This window comes from Rhamphochromis longiceps, linkage group LG22 (genome assembly GCF_057381845.1).
Source record: "Rhamphochromis longiceps isolate RC_006_pf linkage group LG22, R_longiceps_female_GT1.1, whole genome shotgun sequence".
NCBI classification, from domain to species: Eukaryota; Metazoa; Chordata; class Actinopteri; order Cichliformes; family Cichlidae; genus Rhamphochromis; species Rhamphochromis longiceps.
In genome coordinates, this window is record NC_140577.1 from 34,581,642 (window position 1) to 34,602,539 (window position 20,898).

The window sequence follows — 20,898 nt, forward strand, 5'->3', positions numbered from 1 at the left end:
TGATGGTTCAGACATCTAAGGACCACAATTAGCTAAAACATTGGACTTCTGTGGAGGTTGCCTGTAGCAATGTGATCTGTAGTTTGACATAATTCTTACTCAGCTCTTGTTTTAAAGCCACAGACTGCAGTGTCAGGTCTCAATTTTAAGGCCAATATGATAAACTTGATCTACCCCATCACTTGTAGATTCATTATTTGAAATCCAAATAAAATCAAACCACTCATGAAGATCCTGTGGAAAGTCCTCTGCAAAGCAAAGCAACCCCAGGGTGAAAAGTCAACGAAGACAAACAAAGATGAAGACTCTTGGTAGACTTTGGGGCCCTTATTTATTGGTGAGGAGTCATCACTACTCTTCCTTTTATGTAAATTTCCATATTTTTAATCTTCAAATTTTTTCAGTCCCTGTCTTAAACCCTATTTTATTCCCCCAACTATGTCTGAATTGTTTCCTTTACCAAACAAATACTTAATAGATGTGTTTATGCATGTCCTACTTTTATCAGTGCACCATTTTAGACCATTTTGCATCCTTCATGGTATTAAACACTTGTGTTGCATCACTTTTTGGGCACTACTCCCAGACTCTCATTGCAGCTATTTTGATAGATCTGTGCTGTAGTATTTATGTGATAATGATTGTTTCACTTGCTTCATAGTAGGAATACTCCATTTCACTTGGCAGTTCTATGACTTTTAAACCCGGTTGCACTACCAGATAAATCTCTGTAAATCTTACTAATTGGGGTTTCTGCCACTTCAGACAGTATAATGACCAGGTGCATTTTCAAATCGGCCAAATTCTACCAACTGTAAGGCACAAACCATTCAATATAGACCACAGCAGTCAAGGTTACCCACCAGTCTGAAACATTAGGGGGGCGATCGTGGCTCAAGAGTTGGGAGTTCGCCTTGTAATTGGAAGGTTGCCGGTTCGAGCCCCGGCTTGGACAGTCTCGGTCTTGTGTCCTTGGGCAAGACACTTCACCCGTTGCCTACTGGTGGTGGTCAGAGGGCCCGGTGGCGCCAATGTCCGGCAGCCTCGCCTCTGTCAGTGCGCCCCAGGGTGGCTGTGGCTACAATGTAGCTTGCCATCACCAGTGTGTGACTATGGTAAATGGCCTGCATTTGGATAGCGCTTTTCTAGTCCCTAAGGACCCCAAAGCGCTTCACACTACATTCAGTCATTCACCCATTCTCACACACTGGCGATGGCAAGCTACATTGTAGCCACAGCTGCCCTGGGGCGCACTGACAGAGGCGAGGCTGCCGGACACTGGTGCCACCTGGCCCTCTGACCACCACATCCACCCATTCACACCCATGTGTGTGAATGGGTGGATGACTGGAAATGTAAAGCGCTTTGGGGTCCTTAGGGACTAGTAAAGCGCTATATAAATACAGGCCATTTACCATTAGGTCTTAAAGCAACCACTGCACATCAACAAGTGTTCATATAAATAGTGTAAGCTCTCATACAAATGTAGATAATAAGTGAACTAAGTATATGGGTCAAAAACAATTTAAGTATGTCAGTCAACTGCTTAACATTGTAATTTCAATCCTTAAAGCACTCCAGTACAAGTATGTAGTGTATACAAATTGCGGAGGTTAATTCCTATTTTGTTGTTGTGACATGCACAGTTATTGATATAAAAACCACTGTTTTGCTAGCAAAATTTCAACCACATGGTTGCACAATCTATCAAAAGAATGCGTTAGCTGATTTGTAGACAAAGGAAGAGAATATAGTTTGGAATAAGAATTTGTGTTATTTATCCCATCTTCACATGCACTTACAGGTAATTCTTAAGGGTTCCAGTATTCCTGGATAACATAATCATAACATAATCCATTGAACTGCACTATTGAGCTAAGTCACATCACAGGGATTAAAGACAGCTATTAAAATTAAATCCACTTATATTTACAAAAGGATGACATAAAACTTCAATTGGAGTTTGGGCTTTAGGAGTTTCATTTTGATTTTGATGGGATTTTCTGATCCTTTAAATAAAGCCACAAAAGAGCTCTCCAGCTGCTACGAAGCTAAATTAATGTTTTATGCAATAGGAATTGGGAGACAGCAGGAGTCCACGATAAAGTGATGGTTTATCACCATCAGTTTATGTGAGACCAAAAGACATGCTAATGGCATGTTCATACTGCTGACCAACTAAAAAAAGAAATACTTTAAATGGATTCTATACAGGAGTAAATACAGCATATATAAGTGAGTGATAGTGAGTCATGCTTCCTTATTTTTTCAGTGGTCTTTTTTTTAAATGACAGTGATGGCAAAGGTTGAAAAGATCTTTCTTTTTAACAGTTCTTATAATCAACTCCTACTTCATCTCCAAGGTGGGCCATTTATATGGATACACATTAACATGGGAATGGTTAGTGATATTAAAGTCCTGTTTGTGGCACATTAGAATATGTGAGGGGGGCAAACTCCTCAAGATGGGTGGAGACCATGGTGGCCATTTAGAAGTCGGCCATCTTGGATACAACTTTTGTTTTTTTTCAATAGGAAGAGGGCCATGTGACACATCAAACTTATCGGTAATGTCACAACTGCAACTTTAAAATATATTTATTTTTACACATCAAAAGGCTGTAAAAAACATCATTTCACAAACATGCCATGTTTATGTAAAAGATACAACAGTGGCAGTATAGTTTTATGCTGTAAATACATGTCTAAAATTCCATGCATTGAGTATAATTCAATTCAATTTTATTTATTCAGCGCCAAATCACAACAACAGGCGCTTTATATTGTAATGTAGACCCTACAATAATACATACAGAGAAAAACCCAACAATCATATGACCCCCTATGAGCAGCACTTTGGCGACAGTGGGAAGGAAAAACTCCCTTTTAACAGGAAGAAACCTCCAGCAGAACCAGGCTCAGGGAGGGGCGGGGCCATCTGTTGCGACCGGTTGGGGTGAGAGAAGGAAGACAGTTTAAAGACATGCAAACATATAAAAAGACAAGTAGTGGTAAAAATAGTATGAATATTTTTCTATAAATATATAACATCTGCAAGTAGTGGTAAACGGTCTGTAGGCATGATTACAGTAAGCTCACCCATGGTGTCTTGATGCATTCTCAATCATCCAGGAAAGTAAATCTCCAAAAAGTTGATTCTGTTCATCTGGACATAGCGTTTTGTGGGAGAAACGGTTCGTCACTCACCCAAATGACTTCTTCAGTCTCAGCTGACTGCAGTTGAGTTACATCTGTCTTCACTTGCATCCCAGTCACGGAAGCATTGGAGGTAGTCCGTAAGAGATCACATGATGACACCAACCTCAGCAACAGGACCACTCTCAGCATCGACCAAGTGTGTTTGCTTTTGGAACTGTGTCTTCATTCCACCTACTTCACAGACAAGGGTCAGTTCTACAGGCAGAAACATGGGTGTGCCATGGGTTCCCCAGTTTCACCCATCGTGGCCAATTTGTACATGGAAGAAGTGGAAAAGAGGGCTTTGCTATCCTACCCTGGAACACCACCAAGCCATTGGTTCAGATATGTGGATGACACCTGGGTGAAAATCAAATCTCAGGACGTACCACAATTCACGGATCATATTAACTCGGTGGACCGACACATCAAATTCACCAGGGAGGATATGAAAAGTGGCAGGAGGGGGGTCTAAGGGCCCATCTGTCACCATCTTATAATGCTGTGATTGCAGCCATTCTCCAACTTTCTGTGAAGAGGGGGAAAAAAGAGAAAAAAATATCCTGTGCCTTCAACTGCTGATCCCACTCCTGACACCACTTGTGATGGACCGAGCAGTGAAGGAAACTTAGGCACAGGTTAAAGTCCAAAAAATTATTTTTTATTTAACCCAAAAAACATAATTGGTTAACTCATGCAAAAAGAATCAAAATCTTGGGCCCATAAAAGAGGTCAAACTAACAAAACTCTACTCAAAGTTGCCAACACAACTGATAACTCAAACAAACTGACCTAACTTAATGAGACAAAGGGGAAACTTAAATAGTGGCTGATCAGCCCACAAAAACAGGAAAAGGGGTAAAACACACAAAACCTAACTAAACCAAACATAATGAACTCCAATTCCCCCCCATGGTCCTGAGTTATGGCGTGAACCAATTTGTAGCCTTCCTTTAAAGCTCGCTCCGCCCCTTTTCCACCTCTTGGCTCCTTAATCAAGGGACTGGAACAGCTGCAACTAAGGTAACTCAGAAAACAAAAGATTAATCATACATAACAGTGTAAACTAAAATGTGCGCACTTATTTTAGAATGCAGCGTTATGTGGATATGTGAATTAACTAAACCAAAACCAGTTATTTATTGTCCTGTAAATAAATTCCTATATTTAAAGAAAAAAATGTGAATGCAATGTTACTTATGAGCCTCTACACTAACATGGTGGGTATTACCACTGTGTGGCTGTAAGTGCAGCCATCACACACTCCCCCTCTTCAGATCTCTCCCTGGGACAGCGAGAGAGACAGTCTGCAGTGCAGTTATCCTTGCCGGGGATGTGGTTGATGGTGAACCGGAATGGCTGGATTGCAAGGTACCATCGCGTGATCCTTCCATTTGTGTCCTTCATTCTCTCTATCCATTGAAGAGCCTTGTGGTCTGTTTCCAATATGAACTCCCGTCCGAGAAGATAATACCTAAAGGAGTCCAGGGCCCATTTGATGGCAAGTCCCTCCTTCTCGATGGTTGAGTACCGCACTTCCCTCGGAAACAGCTTGCGGCTGATGAAGGCCACTGGATGACGCTCTCCAGGCAGTCCCTGTAACAGAACAGCTCCCAATCCTCTCTCTGAGGCATCAGTCTGAAGAATGAAATTTCTCTCAAAATCAGGGCTCTGCAAGACTGGGCTCCTACTCAGAGATTGTCGTAGGTCCTGAAAAGCCATCTTAGCCTCCTCTGTCCAGGTGATCTTATTGGGACTTCGGGCACCAGTCAAATCCGTCAGAAGAGCTGCCCTGGCGGAGAAACGAGGGATAAACCGATGATAGAATCCTGCCATACCTAAAAATGATCTCAGCTGTTTTCTGGTCTCTGGCAAGGGACAGGATTCTATGGCAGTGACCTTATTGACTTGAGGTTTTATTACTCCATGTCCAATCACAAACCCAAGGTACTCTGTTTCAGCCTTAGCAATGGCACACTTAGCTGGATTAACAGTCAACCCTGCAGACTGAAGACGCCCCAATACCTTCTCCAGGTGTTTCAGGTGTTCTTCCCAGGTAGAACTGAAAATCACTATGTCATCAAGGTAGGCTGCAGCAAAATCAGACATGTCAGACAGTATCTGGTCCATCAGTCTCTGGAATGTTGCCGGGGCACCATGCAGTCCAAAGGGCATGACTTTAAACTGGAACAAGCCCCACAGGGTCCGGAAAGCAGTCAGCTCTTTTGAGCGCTTAGTCAGTGGTACCTGCCAATAACCCTTGCAGAGGTCCATTGTTGTCAGGTATCTGGCCTTCCCAAGGCGCTCAACCATGTCATCAATGCGGGGAGTTGGATATGAATCAAATTGTGATATTGCATTCAGGTACCTGAAGTCTATGCAGAAACGGATACTGCCATCCTTCTTTGGCACCAGGACCACCGGGTGGCACCACTCGCTCTTCGAGGCTTCAATGATTCCTAGTGACAACATCAGGTCGATCTCCTCTTTCAACGGGATCAGTAGACGCTCAGGTATCCTGTAACTCATTCTCCTCACAGAAGCTCCATCTTTCAACACAATGTCATGTTCCACAATGTCCGTTCTACCAGGATTTTCACTGAACACATCTAATTTACACAGGTTTCTCACCTGAGCCTGTCTTTCCTCAGGAAGATGGTTTAGATCCAGGTCCTGAGGAGTGGGTTTTGGCAGATACTGATCATCCACTTCCTCCTCCTCCGAAACCTCCCGGATCAGAAAGACATCTGCTTTTGGTCTCTCCACCCATTCCTTAAGCAGGTTAATGTGCAGTACTGTGCTGGAGCGGGGCTGATCTGGAATAGCGACCTTATAGGTTGTTTGTCCAAGTTTCTTTTGGACCTCATATGGCCCTTGCCACTTTGCTAACAGCTTACTGTCATCACTTGGAAGAAGCACCAGCACCTTCTCACCAGGACTGAAGGATCTTTGCTGAGCTGACTGGTCGTACCAGGCCTTCTGGTGCTGCTGTGCTTCCGCTTTGTGGGCTTGGGCCAGCTCCGTCATCTTCTCCAACCGTTCCCGCATCTGGACAACATAAGAGACAACATTGACAGCCTGTGATCTTTCTTGGTCACCCTCCCAAGTCTCCCTTAGAAGAGACAAGGGGCCTCGTACCTCATGGCCATACAATAGTTCGAAAGGTGAAAAACCTGTAGAAGCCTGGGGTACTTCTCTATATGCAAAGAGGAGGTAGGGCAGCCACTGATCCCAGTCTGTACTAGTTTCATTGACAAATTTGCGTAACATTTGTTTCAGAGTCTGATTGAAGTGCTCTGTTAGGCCATCTGTCTGAGGGTGGTATGGCGTTGTCCTCAGGCTCTTAATCCCAAGGAGCTGGTACACCTGCTTCAACAAAGTGGACATAAAGTTAGTGCCACGGTCAGTAAGAATCTCACGACGAAAACCAACCCTTGAGAAGAACTGTATGAGACAGAGGGCGACTGCTTTGGCTTTTATTGATCTCAAAGGAAAGACCTCTGGATACTTTGTAGCGTAATCTGTCACAACCAGCATGTAACGGTTGCCTGCCTTGCTCCTTTCTAGAGGACCAACAATGTCCATTCCTAGCCGTTCAAATGGAGTGCTGATAATTGGTAGAGACTGGAGAGGAGCTCTGGAGGGGATTTTAAGAGAAGACTTCTGGCACTGAGGGCAGCTTTTACAGAACAGCTTTTACAGTTACATCTGAGCGCACACCAGGCCAATAAAAATATTTTCTAATGCGGGCCATGGTTTTGTGCTTTCCCAAGTGGCCAGCCCATGGAATGGAGTGTCCTAAGGAGAGCACCACCTTCTGGACTGCTCTAGGAACCACCAACTGCAATGCTGAACCCTGCTGACGATACAGAATGCCATCTTTCAGCAGAAACTCCCCCTTGCTGTTCAATTCTTGCTCAGTCCCTTGACTCCTCTCTGCAGCTTTCTGGAACAGAGATGTTAGAGATGGATCGTCATGTTGCATTTCAATAATATTAACAGGGATTTTTAAACCCAAAGGTAACTCAGGCTCTGTGCTAGGAGCTTCTCGAACAGCAGTATGTAGAAACTTCTCTTGCCTTCTCTGTTCACGTGACTTACGAGACTTCCCGGGTGCAGTCTCTATGTCCGCATCATAGAAGGGCAAGGCACGGAGTGGGTGTAGGGACTCCTCTTTCTTCTTAGCTTGAGCTCTTGTTACTGCAACATTGCATGTATGACTAGGATTCAGCAAGTCAAACAACACAGGCAGATCTCGACCCAGCACTACTGGAAATGGCAGATTCTCTGCAACACCAATATTTAGAATATACGTTTGTCCTTGTACCTTGATGTACAGATCTGCTGTTGGATATGATCTTTCATCTCCATGAATGCAGCGAACAGGGATTGTCTCCACATTAACTTTATTTGCAGGTACAAAGTCTCGGTGCACAAAAGTCTGAGTACTTCCGGAGTCAACAAGGGCCTTTAATGGTTTCCCATCAACCTCAACTAAGGTCATTTTGAAACCATTCTCAAACTCTACTTTAGGCTCCACACTTTGTCGGGGCACAAAACACATCCGAGTTATTTTTGTAGAATTCTTTGGGCACATAGGTTTTGTGTGGCCCTCCATCCCACACAAATAACAAATCACAGTCTTGGGTGGAGGTCTTGACGGCATATTGACAGACTGGCTCTTTGGAGGTTTACTCACCCCTGCTTTCTGGTAGTGAGGGACAGATTTTGAACCACCTCTCATTTTCCATGCTGTGTGGCTCCATGGCTGTCCTTTTCTCCGTGCTGCCACAAACACATCAGCCAGCTCTGCAGCCGCCGCTGCAGAGTTTGGATTGCGTTATTTAATCCATATCTGTAACTCAGGAGACAGCATTCTCAAGTATTGTTCTAAAATTAATATTTCACTAACCTCATGCATCGTTTTTCCTTTTGGCTTCACCCACTTCTGATATAACTCTTTCAATCTTGCATATAGTTCTTTTGGATTCTCATCAGGTTTTACCTCCAGTGAATGGAATCTCAGTCTATATGTCTCAGGATTAATGTCATATTTTTGAAGGATAGCTGCTTTAACTTTGTCATAGTCTAGAGAGTCATCCATATCCATATGAACATACGCACCTCTTGCTTTGCCAGTGAGTAAAGGAATCAGATGAAAAACCCAGTCCATTTTTTGCCACCGGCAAACCACAGCCATGCGTTCAAATGTTGTTAAAAAATGTTCAATATCATCCTCCTCTGTCAATATTTCCAGCCTGAGTTCATAAAAGCGAGACTGACCTGACTGAGGATGTATTTGCTCATTACTGGAGCCAGCACAGGGAGGATCCTCCTCTTCAAAGGACTCTACCTCTGGTTGTTCAGGTTCCTCCATTTGAGGCTCAGAGACCTCCATTTGAGGCTCAGGGACCGGGGAGGTACGAGCTTGCACTTCTACCTGCAACAGCTGAAACTGATGTTGCAGTGCTCTAAAGCGCTGTTCCTGGCGGGTAAACTCCTCCCTTCTTCTTGCTTCCTGGGCCTCCTGCTGACCCATATGAGAACGAAGAATGGAAATCAGTTCTGACATTGTCAGCTCCTTACCTTGGCTCTCAGTACTATCCACCCCTCCAGAGGCTCCATTTTCCTCTCCTCCTTCTACTTGCTCTACCACTCCAACTGGCTGGTTTTGACAATCTCCTTTTGCTCCTCTGCCACTCCTTCCCATTCTGTGCATGGCTTGATGAGTGAAGAGGGGAAAAAAGGGAAAAAAAAAATCCTGTGCCTTCAACTGCTGATCCCACTCCTGACACCACTTGTGATGGACCGAGCAGTGAAGGAAACTTAGGCACAGGTTAAAGTCAAAAAAATTATTTTTTATTTAACCCAAAAAACATAATTGGTTAACTCATGCAAAAAGAATCAAAATCTTGGGCCCATAAAAGAGGTCAAACTAACAAAACTCTACTCAAAGTTGCCAACACAACTGATAACTCAAACAAACTGACCTAACTTAATGAGACAAAGGGGAAACTTAAATAGTGGCTGATCAGCCCACAAAAACAGGAAAAGGGGTAAAACACACAAAACCTAACTAAACCAAACATAATGAACTCCAATTCCCCCCCCCATGGTCCTGAGTTATGGCGTGAACCAATTTGTAGCCTTCCTTTAAAGCTCGCTCCGCCCCTTTTCCACCTCTTGGCTCCTTAATCAAGGGACTGGAACAGCTGCAACTAAGGTAACTCAGAAAACAAAAGATTAATCATACATAACAGTGTAAACTAAAATGTGCGCACTTATTTTAGAATGCAGCACTAGGAGGAGGAGTTGGCCGTCCGACTGCGGTCTGGAGTGTGGAGCCTTCCTGCTGCTGCGGAGTCGGGGCGGTCTGCCTCCCCCCACCGCAGGGAAAAGGGAAACACCACCTGGGTCTGGGTGCAGTTCCCCCCTCCAGGGGCGGGGGCACCTAGACCCGGTTTGTAGAGTACGCTTGGGGAGTGTGATCGTGTGTACAACGTCTCTTTATGTCTGTCTCCACGTTGGTTGAGTGTGGAGTAAGTGCATATGAGAGCATGAGGGTGGGAATGGATGTTTGTATCTGTGTGTGCCTGTATGTCTGTGTCTATATGTCAGGTTGGGTGTCAGGCGCCACCTCTCTGGGGACATCTCAGGCCTCCAAACCTTGGAGGGCCTATCTCCCCCTACCACCACTTCCCCTGCCAGTGGCGGACCCCCTCAGACATCGGTGCATTGGTGGTTCTTTGTGTCCGGGGATGGGCGTCCAGGTACACACCGGCTCACTCCTTGGCGGCCGCTTATCGGGGCCTGGAGCCTGGGGCTCGCTCGGGCCACTTCGGAGGTGGGGTGCCCCCGGCCTCTCGGCCTGGGGCTCGGTCACTCAGGCGCAGCTGGCTGCCGGCGGAGCTCACGGGCGCGTCACTGCAACTCCCCCTGGCTTCTGCTCCGCGGCTGCTGAGTGAGCCCTCATCTGGGACTCTCCTCAGCTCTTTCCGGGACAGTGGCGCAGCTGCCCCTCTGTTGGTCTTCCTTGGTCTCTTGTGTTCTGGGGGCCTCTGGATGTCTGGAGTTTTGATCTCCTCCACACCTGCTTCACGCCCTGGAGGACGGGGCTGTGGCCCCCCCACACCCTCTAGCAGATTATTACATGAAGGAACCTTTTAAAAAACAAAAAACAAGCGTCCATGCTCACAGGTGTACACACGGGTGATCACACCCACAAACTACACCCTTTTTGGCTCCTACCTCAAAGCACACTGTGTTCTGTTGATCTTATGTGCTGCACAATAATGTTTAACATTTAGTATTTACTGTCATATTCCCATATATCATTGTGATGTTGTTTATTCTATTACTCTTGTTCTCTTCTGCTTGTTTTTTTTTTCTTTCTCAGCAGGTGATCCAGGTGATTGATATATGCATTTTTTTTTTCTCTGCCCGTTCTGTTGGTTTTTGTCTTTTGCCCTTCTCCCCCGTCCCTCTTCTCAGCTGTTTCTCTTTCCCTCTTTCTTTCTCCCCTTCTTTCCCCCAGTCAAGTCTGTCCCGTATTCAGTAAGTGAAAATAAAATAAACAATAAAAGGTGAATCAAATGGACCATTACGGCAAGGCTGGGATGGTCAATTTGGTAAAGTAAATCCGTTGGGCATCTTTCTTTGCCTTTAGACAACAATTCTGATGGCAAAAGAGCCAAACGGGACAGGCAAAAAAAAAAAAAAGAATGCAGCGTTATGTGGATATGTGAATTAACTAAACCAAAACCAGTTATTTATTGTCCTGTCAATTAATTCCTATATTTAAAGAAAGAAATGTGAATGCAATGTTACTTATAAGCCTCCATACTAACATGGTGGGTATTACCACTGTGTGGCTGTAAGTGCAGCCATCACAGTACTCATGGCCATTGATCAGTGGTCTTTGATCAGTGGGTTTTGGTCAGTGGTTGTTTGTCCCTCCCTCACCCCTCCCTGAGCCTGGTTCTGCTGGAGATTTCTTCCTGTTAAAAGGGAGTGTTTCTTCCCACTGTCGCCAAAGTGCTTGTTCATAGGGGGTCATATGATTGTTGGGTTTTTCTCTGTATGTATTATTGTAGGGTCTACATTACAATATAAAGCGCCTTGAGGCGACTGTTGTTGTGAAGTGGCGCTGTATAAATAACATTGAATTGAATTGAACTGAATTGAACAGATGAGGACTCAGCAGGCGGAGGAGGATTGGCTGGCTTGGCTGAGCTCCCAGTGGACGCAGGAGTGAGATCCTCCGGGGGTCCAGAGAACATTAAGTCCTCCAGCGCACTCTCCGGTTAGGGCCTGGGTTAATTTCCTAGAGGCCCCTGTAAGTCCCTGAATAAATAGTTTTGGAACCTTCTAATCTTGGGTTAACATTATCTGTCCATAATTTATTGGACTCCGAAGGAGCATGAAAAAAAAGTCTGTCACTCACCAAAACCGGCTGCTCTGGGGAAGTCCTGGATTCTGACTGTGGTGAGGAGCACCAATGGCGTGGATACCACCACAGTGGAACCGAAGTGGCAGAGCTGATGGCTGACTGCTGCAATGACGGGCTCTTCAGGTTGCAAAGAAATCTTGTTTACTTTCACCATTAGCTTTTATCTTCTGTGTCAGAATGTGAGACTTTGCAGAGACCCTTTTAAAGTATTCTAGTTAATGTCCTTCAGTGTCCATGTCTTGCATTTATTTTGCTTCCTTTGTATCTTTCCTTTTCTCAGGGAAGAAACAAACTAAGGTTTAACAAAAAGTGAGCCGTTTATTTGGCTGAAAAAAAAAACAAGGCAGGGTGACTAGGGGTGAGAACTAAACTAAAACCTAAACTGGCAAAAATGAACTATGAAAACTCAAACACGAACATGGAACTGAACCCGAACATGCAAACATAAACGTGAAAATGTCCAACCATGAACATGAACCTGAGTAGAATCAAAAACTCTGTGACTTGATGAGACTTGACATGAAAATGAACAGACGACCCAACAAGGAACAGAAGGAAAGAAAAAGAGGACTTAAATAAACAGGAGGGTGATGAGGGAAGTGGAAACACAGCTGACAAATGAACATGATGCCACAGGGGAAAATAAAACTAAACACATTGAATATGGAGACACCGGACTCTTCAAAATAAAAGAGGAAACATGGAGAGAAAGACATGACAACACAAGCTTGACAATATGGAACACACAGACATAAAACACATGACAGACTGGGGAGACACGGGACACAAGGAGAAACACAGGAGAACAGATAAGGGAGAAGAGATGAGGACAGGAAAAAGACTCATAAATCAGGAAACATAGATGAAACAAATCTAGAATAAAACTCAACTAAATCCTAGCTAATAATAATGACACGAGAACTCAACATATTTCCAATATAATATAAGAAATAAAAAATACAAAAGAAACTCAAAATGCTGGGTCACAGTCCCAATTTTTCTGCAGTTTTGGCCTCTGAGGCTTCAACAAAGGACATCTACTTCTCAAACATTGATCATTTCTCTCATCCTGTCTTAATGTCAAAACTTGTCTCTCAACCTGTTCCTGCTCGCAGGGTGGTTCAGACCTTGCCTTCCCCTTCAACCAGTTCCTTGGGTGAGGGTGTCTGGGGCCCAGCCAGTCTCTGTACCAGTTCCTCGGGTGGCCCGGGCTCAGCAGGTTCTTACACCCATGCCAGTTCCTCGGGCAGGGGCAGCAAGTGCCCAGCCATCACCTGATCCTATGCCTGCTCCCAGGGCAAGGGCAGCTGAGGCCCAGTCCACTCCTGCACCTGCACCTGTTCCTCGAGTGGGGGTGGCTGCACTCAAAAAAATGAAACGTTGACTTTAATTAAAATTATTTTGTCAACAGGTTCCACGAAATTGAATTATGTTAGTTTAAAGCAAAAATCTTTAGTTCATCTAATTTAAAAAAACTACTTAAGATTAACAAGACATATTTAAGACTAAATAAATCAAGTTATGTTGTATGAACATAGATGATATATTTTCAGGTTAGATAGTTTAGATTAGTTACTTCAACACATTTCTTATTTGTGGCAGTAAAATGTTAAATTTAAGTTAGATTAATTCAAATATTATATTTTCAGCCACCTTGTGCTTTATTAATTAGTTTTACATAAATCTATTTTGTCAACAGGTTCCACACAAATGAATTAAGTACATCCAACTTATTTTTTAAAATTTCTTTTATTGCCAACACATTCAGTGAGCATTTGTGTAAACCCAGTCCAAAATAAAACACAACAGCTCATTAGGGTTAGTAATTAACAGTATGTAGACAGATGCAACATCAAGACTTTAAATTAAATGTCTGTATCTACCAGAAATAGAAGAAAAAAAAAAACGCATTGAAGATCACATAACACATTGATAAGATGACACTTGAGTTATGCACATGTGATGCTAGTAAGGTCTGTGAGTGTTTTTTTTCTTTTAGTGTCTAAAATGGATAGCAAAGTTGCTATTTGCAATGATTGCTTAGGGTCAGTCCAGTAACACAATGCCAATGAAGTGCTTTCCTTTAACAATGCAAAGTGAAGTGTCCACCTCAACAGCCACAATTTAAAAAAAAAAAATTATGTAACAACAACGACAACGACAACAATAATAATAAATAGTCCACTGATATTAGCAATCAAAGAAAATTACATCACCATCCCAAATAAAACTTTAACAAAACATGCCAACATTATGGTCTAACAATAAAACAGCTTGTCAGCGTTCAGTTTTTTTGCAACAGCACAGCAGTAACCATTTAACACTTGCCACTGTCAACATTTATTTTACCAGTGTTTGGGCAAAAAACTTCAGATGTAAACATTTTAACATGGAAACAATTGTTCGTCTTTAAAAGTCCACAAAATATACATTCATCCTGCATTCCCAACTTGGATGATCTGATATCCTCGTGTTGGTGTTGTTCCCAGACCATCATGAAAATGTTGTTCCAGGTTCAACATTGCAAGTGACCAATCACATTGTTGTGACGTTATTCTTTTGCGCGCCAAGCCATTTGTGCATTTATGAAATTCCAATGTTACAAGGACAATATCAATTCTGCTTAATGTTTATTAAAGGGTTACGGTTAGGGTTAGGGTCAGTTGATCGGCGGACAGAGGCGGTTTCACGCAGCTTAAGTACAGTTTTTTGTTTTACGCCGTTTTTTCCCGAAGTCGCAAAAGTATGACGTCACAACATTCTGATTGGTCACTTGCAATGTTGATCCTGGAACAACATTTAGTATGATGATCTGGGAACAACACCAACACGAGGATATCAGATCAACCTCCTAACTTACCCTTATTTTTAGTATGTATTGCAATTACCTTTACAATGCACACAATGTAACACAAACTGAATATGAACATATTTCCACCTCATAACAATATGCCTTGAACGCTAATATACACACCACCCTTCAACATTTCTGGTGCAGTATCATCTCTCAATTAAATCCTTTAAATCTCAATACTTTTGATTGTCTCTTACTAGCCCCCCCCCACAACAGTAAAATCTCTCAAATTGTAGTAGTTTACAAACTTTTCAAAATGTTCTAAATTTCTCTTAAATGTAATTTTCCCGTTATCTGTCATTTACAAATTACCATTTTATTCCCATTCAGCCTCCGAAAAACTTCTGTCCATCTGACAGAACATTCATCATCCAAATTAAAGGTTGGCTTATTCATTCAGTGTATTCTTGAGCAACTGTACCTTGGTCAAGAGTCTGCTGACATACAGATGAAGGAAGAGCTTCTGAAGTACTTCAAAGAAAGCTTTCAGTCTTGAGGTTAACTGAGATTCAGTGCATATATCCCACCCATTAAGAGTGCACATGCAGAGGCCAGGTCTTCCAGGTCATGCAGGACACACTAGATGGTTATACCCACATCGGCTGGAGGAGTGCTGGCATCAGCTCTTTCGATGGTAAAGATAGCAAGGGTAATTTGTTCCAGCTCCCTCTGAACAGCTGTAGCTTAGACACAAAAACATAGAAAAATGGCATCCAGTTTTAAAAAAAGAAAGAAAAAGGGCCAAAGCTACCCTTTAATGACGTAAACACAATATTAGGAACATGCACCCCAGTGCGCCACTATTTCAGACTACAGATTCAACGATAAATATAAATAGTTTGGGTATACAAGAAGATTTCCCAAAACATTTAAACAGGTTCCATGCAAATTACAACAACAACAACAACATTACAACATGCAACAACATTAGTTATTCAAAATTTGGTTTAATACAGATAAAAAACAAAACTAAAATTACCAACCAATTATTCTTTGAAGAGGATGCTTGGGTCTTCATTCAGGTAAAAAGGTAGTGCCCTGAGGACACACTCCCTCCCCTTTTCAATAGTTTCCTTCTGTAGAGAGTGGCAGAGATACAGGAAGAGAAAACAGATATACTTTAGGATGACAGAAACTCACATTATACGCAAAATGAATGACATATCCACTGCACAGATAGACATGTACACAAGACCAACTAATCATCACATGGACATGAATAGTTAACCTGTTGGGCAGGGTTTCCACCACATTATATATGTCAATAATGGAGGTAAAGACAAACTAATACATCATCTTTTTTGCATTCAAAACATAACATAAAAACATTCACTTCTGGTTTAACCTAAATCAAGGGATCAGATTTTACATATGTTTAGGTAATTTAAATTTTCAACATTTTGAGTACCAAACTTTGTCTTGCTTAATATAAATGTAAGTGCACTGTGCAGCTACCATACACTAGCTGTTTAAATTTGAAAATGATCTTATTAGCCATAATATTTTGCTACCAACAGAATAACGCACCTGTGTGGCTGGGGCCAAAGTTTGTCTAATTTTCTTCCCTGCAACGCCTCCTTTTTTCTTGAAGACTTTTATGAGCTGGTCAGTGTATTGGTCAAGTTGTGTAAAAAGCCTTGGAACATGTGCAGCAGTAGTAATCCTCACATATTCTGCTTCCACCTGAAAATATGTCAACAAACACAACATACTGTACTGTAAATATACATACTATATGTACACATATACAAACTAAAACTAATGTAGTAAGACCTCATTAAAGCTATAATTTTAACACAAACATTTACACAAAATGCTAATGGAGCCATTACAGCTTTTATTGTTATTTATCAAGTTCCAAAAAATATTGATCACAGCTGATCTGAAAAGAATTTCATGCCTCAGGCCCTTGAACTGCAACCTTTACCATGGTTCAGATGTGGAGAAGAAATAACAGGGGCATGGGATGGGTCACAAAAGAAAACTTAACTTATAAAACAGTTTTGTTTTTAAAACTATAACAGTTCACATACCACATACAAGCTCAGCAATACCACATACACCACATCAGTATAGGAGGGAGCAGGTAAAGGCAGGATCTGAGATTTATAAAGTAAAACAAGAAATTCATTACTTAATTTCAAGAAGCAAATTATTGTTTGAATTACAACTAAATAAAATACTACTCAGAAGAAAAGCAAGAGATTGACACTGCCATGTGCTAACTTTCTATAGAAGCAATTATCACCAGGTCTGTCGACCTCCATTGTCTGTCCACTCATATGTCTTGAATAATTTTATTAAAAAAATTAAGTGTGTACTTTCACAAACTGTAATTTATAACTACATTGATATGTATAACTCCGCTAGGAAACATGCTGTATTTACAGACCATTTTTACATAATACAGATTACTGATAGAGCAGAACAATGGTGTCACAGTGGCTTTCGCCCTTGACTTTTTGGATTTTAAATGTCACTTTATGCTATCCTTGCTATCCTATTCGATATTTCCGACTCTCGGATTACAGAAAAGGAATCCCAAGAAAGCAAATGGAAAAATAACCCCTTGAAAGAATAACCCCATGAACCCCTGTAGCTAATCCCTTAATAAAACAAAAAACAATAAAAATGTTTCTTACACAGTCCACAAAATAAGCATGTCCAGGACCCAGTAAAACTAATGTAAAACAAGCACACGCAAACGATATAACATGTCTTGTAAGACAAACGCAAAATATAACCATGCTGGACATATAGATACTACACAACATAGTCAAAGAAAAAAGTGGTCTTACCTCTCAAAGAAACAGTAGCTTGGCGCCAAAACAGCCTTTTTCAGTTAAATTTGAAGTCTTGTGCATGAGCAGGCACAAGCCGTGAAACCTTCTTGTTCTGCGCGGTTTCATTACAACTGTTTTTGCATTACTGCCACCTTGTGGATATACAAGGTATATCGATCCTAATTGACTTAACTTAAATGTTATGCGATCAAGTAACACATTAGTATTATGTACGTTGAATAATAGACACAATTACGTAGACTTGATTAGAAAAACATATGTTAACTTAACAAAAACATATTTTAAGTAAAATGAAAATAAATAATTAATATACACTGAACAATCCACCTCATTCATTTTTTTGAGTGTGGTGTCCAGCTGGCTCCTGTGCCTTCCCCTGTGCCTAGGGCGAGGGCAGCCAGGACCAATCCCATCTCTGCAGCTGTACCTGTTCCTAGGGTGGGGACAGCTAGGGTTCAGCCAATTCCTCCACCCATGGCGGTGCCAAAGGACAGGCGGACCACTCTTCAACACGCTGCTGGCCACACAGCCAACCTCCTGAACTGATTCGTCTCAGCTGCTGGCAACGCGGCCGCACTCCTGAACTTTCTTTTTGGACTCCCCAACCTTATAAACAACACATTTTACATTTGGAATTTACACCTACTGGCCAGTGATCACACTTTCAGTGATGAGAATGTATACTAGGGGTGGGTTTAAAAATGGATTTCTCAGATCCAAATTGATTCTAGTTTAATAATGCAATATCAATTCATTAAATCCTGAATCATTTTTTTAAAATAAATGTATTTTGCCAGAAACACCAGAATCTCAGGTTAAAGCTCAAAAAACTATTGTTAAAACCTCCAAACAGCTAAAACAGCAAACGATTAACCCTTGTGTGGTGTTCATATTTTTGTTACTCAGCCAGTGTTCATGGGTCTGGTGGACCCGCTAGAGTTTTGGCTTTCCAAATTAACACTATCAAACAATTTTATGTTAAATTACTCAACAGATGTTTACTTCATCCCAATTACAAACCATATGAACAGCAAACATGGTTAATTTTTTCCCTTTACCTTTGTTAGATCACGTTTATGAATTAATGTGCTTCTTGGTTTTTTTTGGGGTTTTTTTTATAAAATGTTATAAAAAAAATAAATCAGTTATAATCAAGTGGAGTGAGTGGAAAGACACAACACATTTACACGTGAAGCAATATGTTTCACAACTAAATGGGATCAGCTGCTCATCAATGGTGACATTAGGCCCAGGGTTGTAAAACAGGGGGAGGTGGTGCACACACTTATCCCACACTGTCCTGATGGCAGCTAGCTTGTCTCTCTGCCGTTGAGCTGGTCTGTCGTCTCGGTTATCAAAATGGATAATCCTGGAAATTTTGTGGAAGTTTTCCAGAGACATTGATGCACGGAAAGGTTCTTGCCGGTTTCTGCATCCCACAGGGATTCTGTGGATTCCCCTTTGGACCTGAAAACTCCAGCAAGGATAAAAACCCCAAAGTAGGCCTTTGGGGTTCTTAGATGAATTTGGTCCATCTCCTTCCACCTCTCTCCAAAAACACACCTTCCTTCTAGATTACTGCAATCCAGAATAATTTTCTGGATGGAATCTGGGATGAAAAGCTCAAATGAAGACTTGATGTCCTGCACATGAGTAACTGTCAGCCGTGTTGGCCCTGGCTTATCACAGTAACAGCCCTGCAGGGTGGCTCATTTCTTGGGCAAGAAGACCATCCAATTTCACCAGTTATTGACATCCATATTTCTTCACTTGCTGTCTGGTGGGCTTGTTCTGGTCCTGGAGCTGGCAGCAGATGGGGTACTCGTCTTCGTTTTGTTACTAAATGGTGCTCAACCTCATCCTCTTCTTCAAAGTCACTGTCAGACTCTGAATTTTCAGAAATGTGAAATATTCTGAAACCTCTTTGTCAACATCATCATCCGAAGCCCCTCTCTCTTCCAAAATCAATTGGATGGCCCTCGCAGCAGATAATCTTTTGCCATCTTGATCAGTTGTCATAAAGAACCACACTGACAAAGTCTTATTTATAGTATTATGCCCCTAATTTGCAGGTGGGACAGGGTATGAAAAAATAAAATTTGGATCCCTCAAGAAAGAGGGTAAAATGTGTGGGAATGTAAGAGCAGACAACAATGTTGCAACTTTGTGCTGGAGGGGAAGAAAACACTATCAGCAGCACCAGAAAGGAGGAAGACAGAGTGTGGGAACACAGGACCTACACTTTCAACACTTTTATTAGAATAGAATAGAATAGAATAGAATACTTTTATTTGTCAATTTCTTCAAATGTACTTGCCATACAAAGAAATTGAAATTACGTTTCACACTGTCCCATGCGTAGACATTGACAACAATAAGGTGCAGATGCACAACAAAAACAGCCCTAACAATAAAGTAATAAATAGTAATATAATAATATAAATAGTGCTAAAAGAAATACTAAAAATATATATATAGTAGCAGGTGTGTGCAATTGCAATGCAAGTCAGGAATGTTTTCAGTTCTTGGTTCAGAGAGTGTTTCCTTGTTGGAGAGTGTGCGTGGGTGGGTGGGTGGGGGGGAGTAGAGTCCAATCTGTCTTCCTATACTTCTGCCAATCTGGTGATTCTGCTGGCTGGGAGTCGGGAGGGAAGAGAGTTCAGCAGTCTCACAGCCTGGTGGATGAAGCTGTTGGTGAGCCTGGTAGTGCGGGAGTGGAGACTTCTGTATCTCTTTCCAGAGGGCAGGAGGCTGAACAGACAGTGCGCGGGGTGGGTTGCATCGTTGACAATTGTGATGGCTTTGCGGGTGAGGCGAGTGGTGTAAATGTCTTGCAGGGAGGGGAGTGGTACACCAACTATCCTCTCAGCTGTTCTCACAATGCGTTGTAGAGCTTTTCTGTTATAGTCAGTGCAGCTACCGCCCCACACAGTGATGCAGCTGGAGAGGATACTTTCAATAGTGCCTCTGTAGAATGTAGTCAGGATGGGTGGTGGAGCACTTGCCCGCTTGAGTTTGCGCAGGAAGTAGAGGCGCTGTTGTGCTTTCTTGGCCAGTGATGCTGTGCTGGTGGTCCAAGAGAGGTCCTCACTGATGTGCACCCCCAGGAACTTGGTGCTGCTCACCCTCTCCACCGCAGCGCCGTCGATGGTCAATGGGGGGTGACAGGTGTGGCCTCTCTGGAAGTTGACAATAATCTCCTTGGTCTTACTGACATTTAGCAGGAGGTTGTTGTCTCTGCACCACATGGTCAGGAGCTCAACCTCTTTCCTGTAGTGGGTCTCATCGCCCTTGGTGATGAGCCCCACCAGCGTTGTGTCGTCCGCAAACTTCACAAGGTGGTTGGAGCTGTAGGTTGGTGTGCAGTCATGTGTCAACAGGGTGAAGAGCAGAGGACTGAGCACACAGCCTTGTGGAGCCCCCATGCTCAGGGTGATGCTGTTTGAGACCTTGTTGCCCACACGCACCGCTTGAGGCCTCTGGCTGAGGAAATCCAGCAGCCAGTTGCAGAGGGAGGTGCTGAGGCCCAGTCTGTCCAGTTTACAGATGAGTTGTTGTGGTATTATGGTGTTGAATGCTGAGCTAAAGTCTAT

At 42.6% G+C, this 20,898-nt stretch overlaps 1 long non-coding RNA gene across 2 annotated transcripts; it reads right to left on the reverse strand.

Moving 5' to 3' along the window:
• Positions 1–13,975: 13,975 nt before the first annotated feature.
• On the reverse strand, positions 13,976–17,545 carry LOC146644397 (uncharacterized). Of its 2 annotated transcripts, none has more exons than XR_014909376.1 (5): positions 17,300–17,545; positions 16,535–16,600; positions 16,029–16,184; positions 15,485–15,577; positions 13,976–15,184 (listed from the first exon to the last, which is right to left on the reverse strand). It is a non-coding gene; the product is annotated as an uncharacterized LOC146644397 (long non-coding RNA). The 2 variants fall into 2 exon arrangements; XR_014909377.1 differs by lacking the exon at positions 17,300–17,545 and adding an exon at positions 17,144–17,286.
• Positions 17,546–20,898: the final 3,353 nt, after the last annotated feature.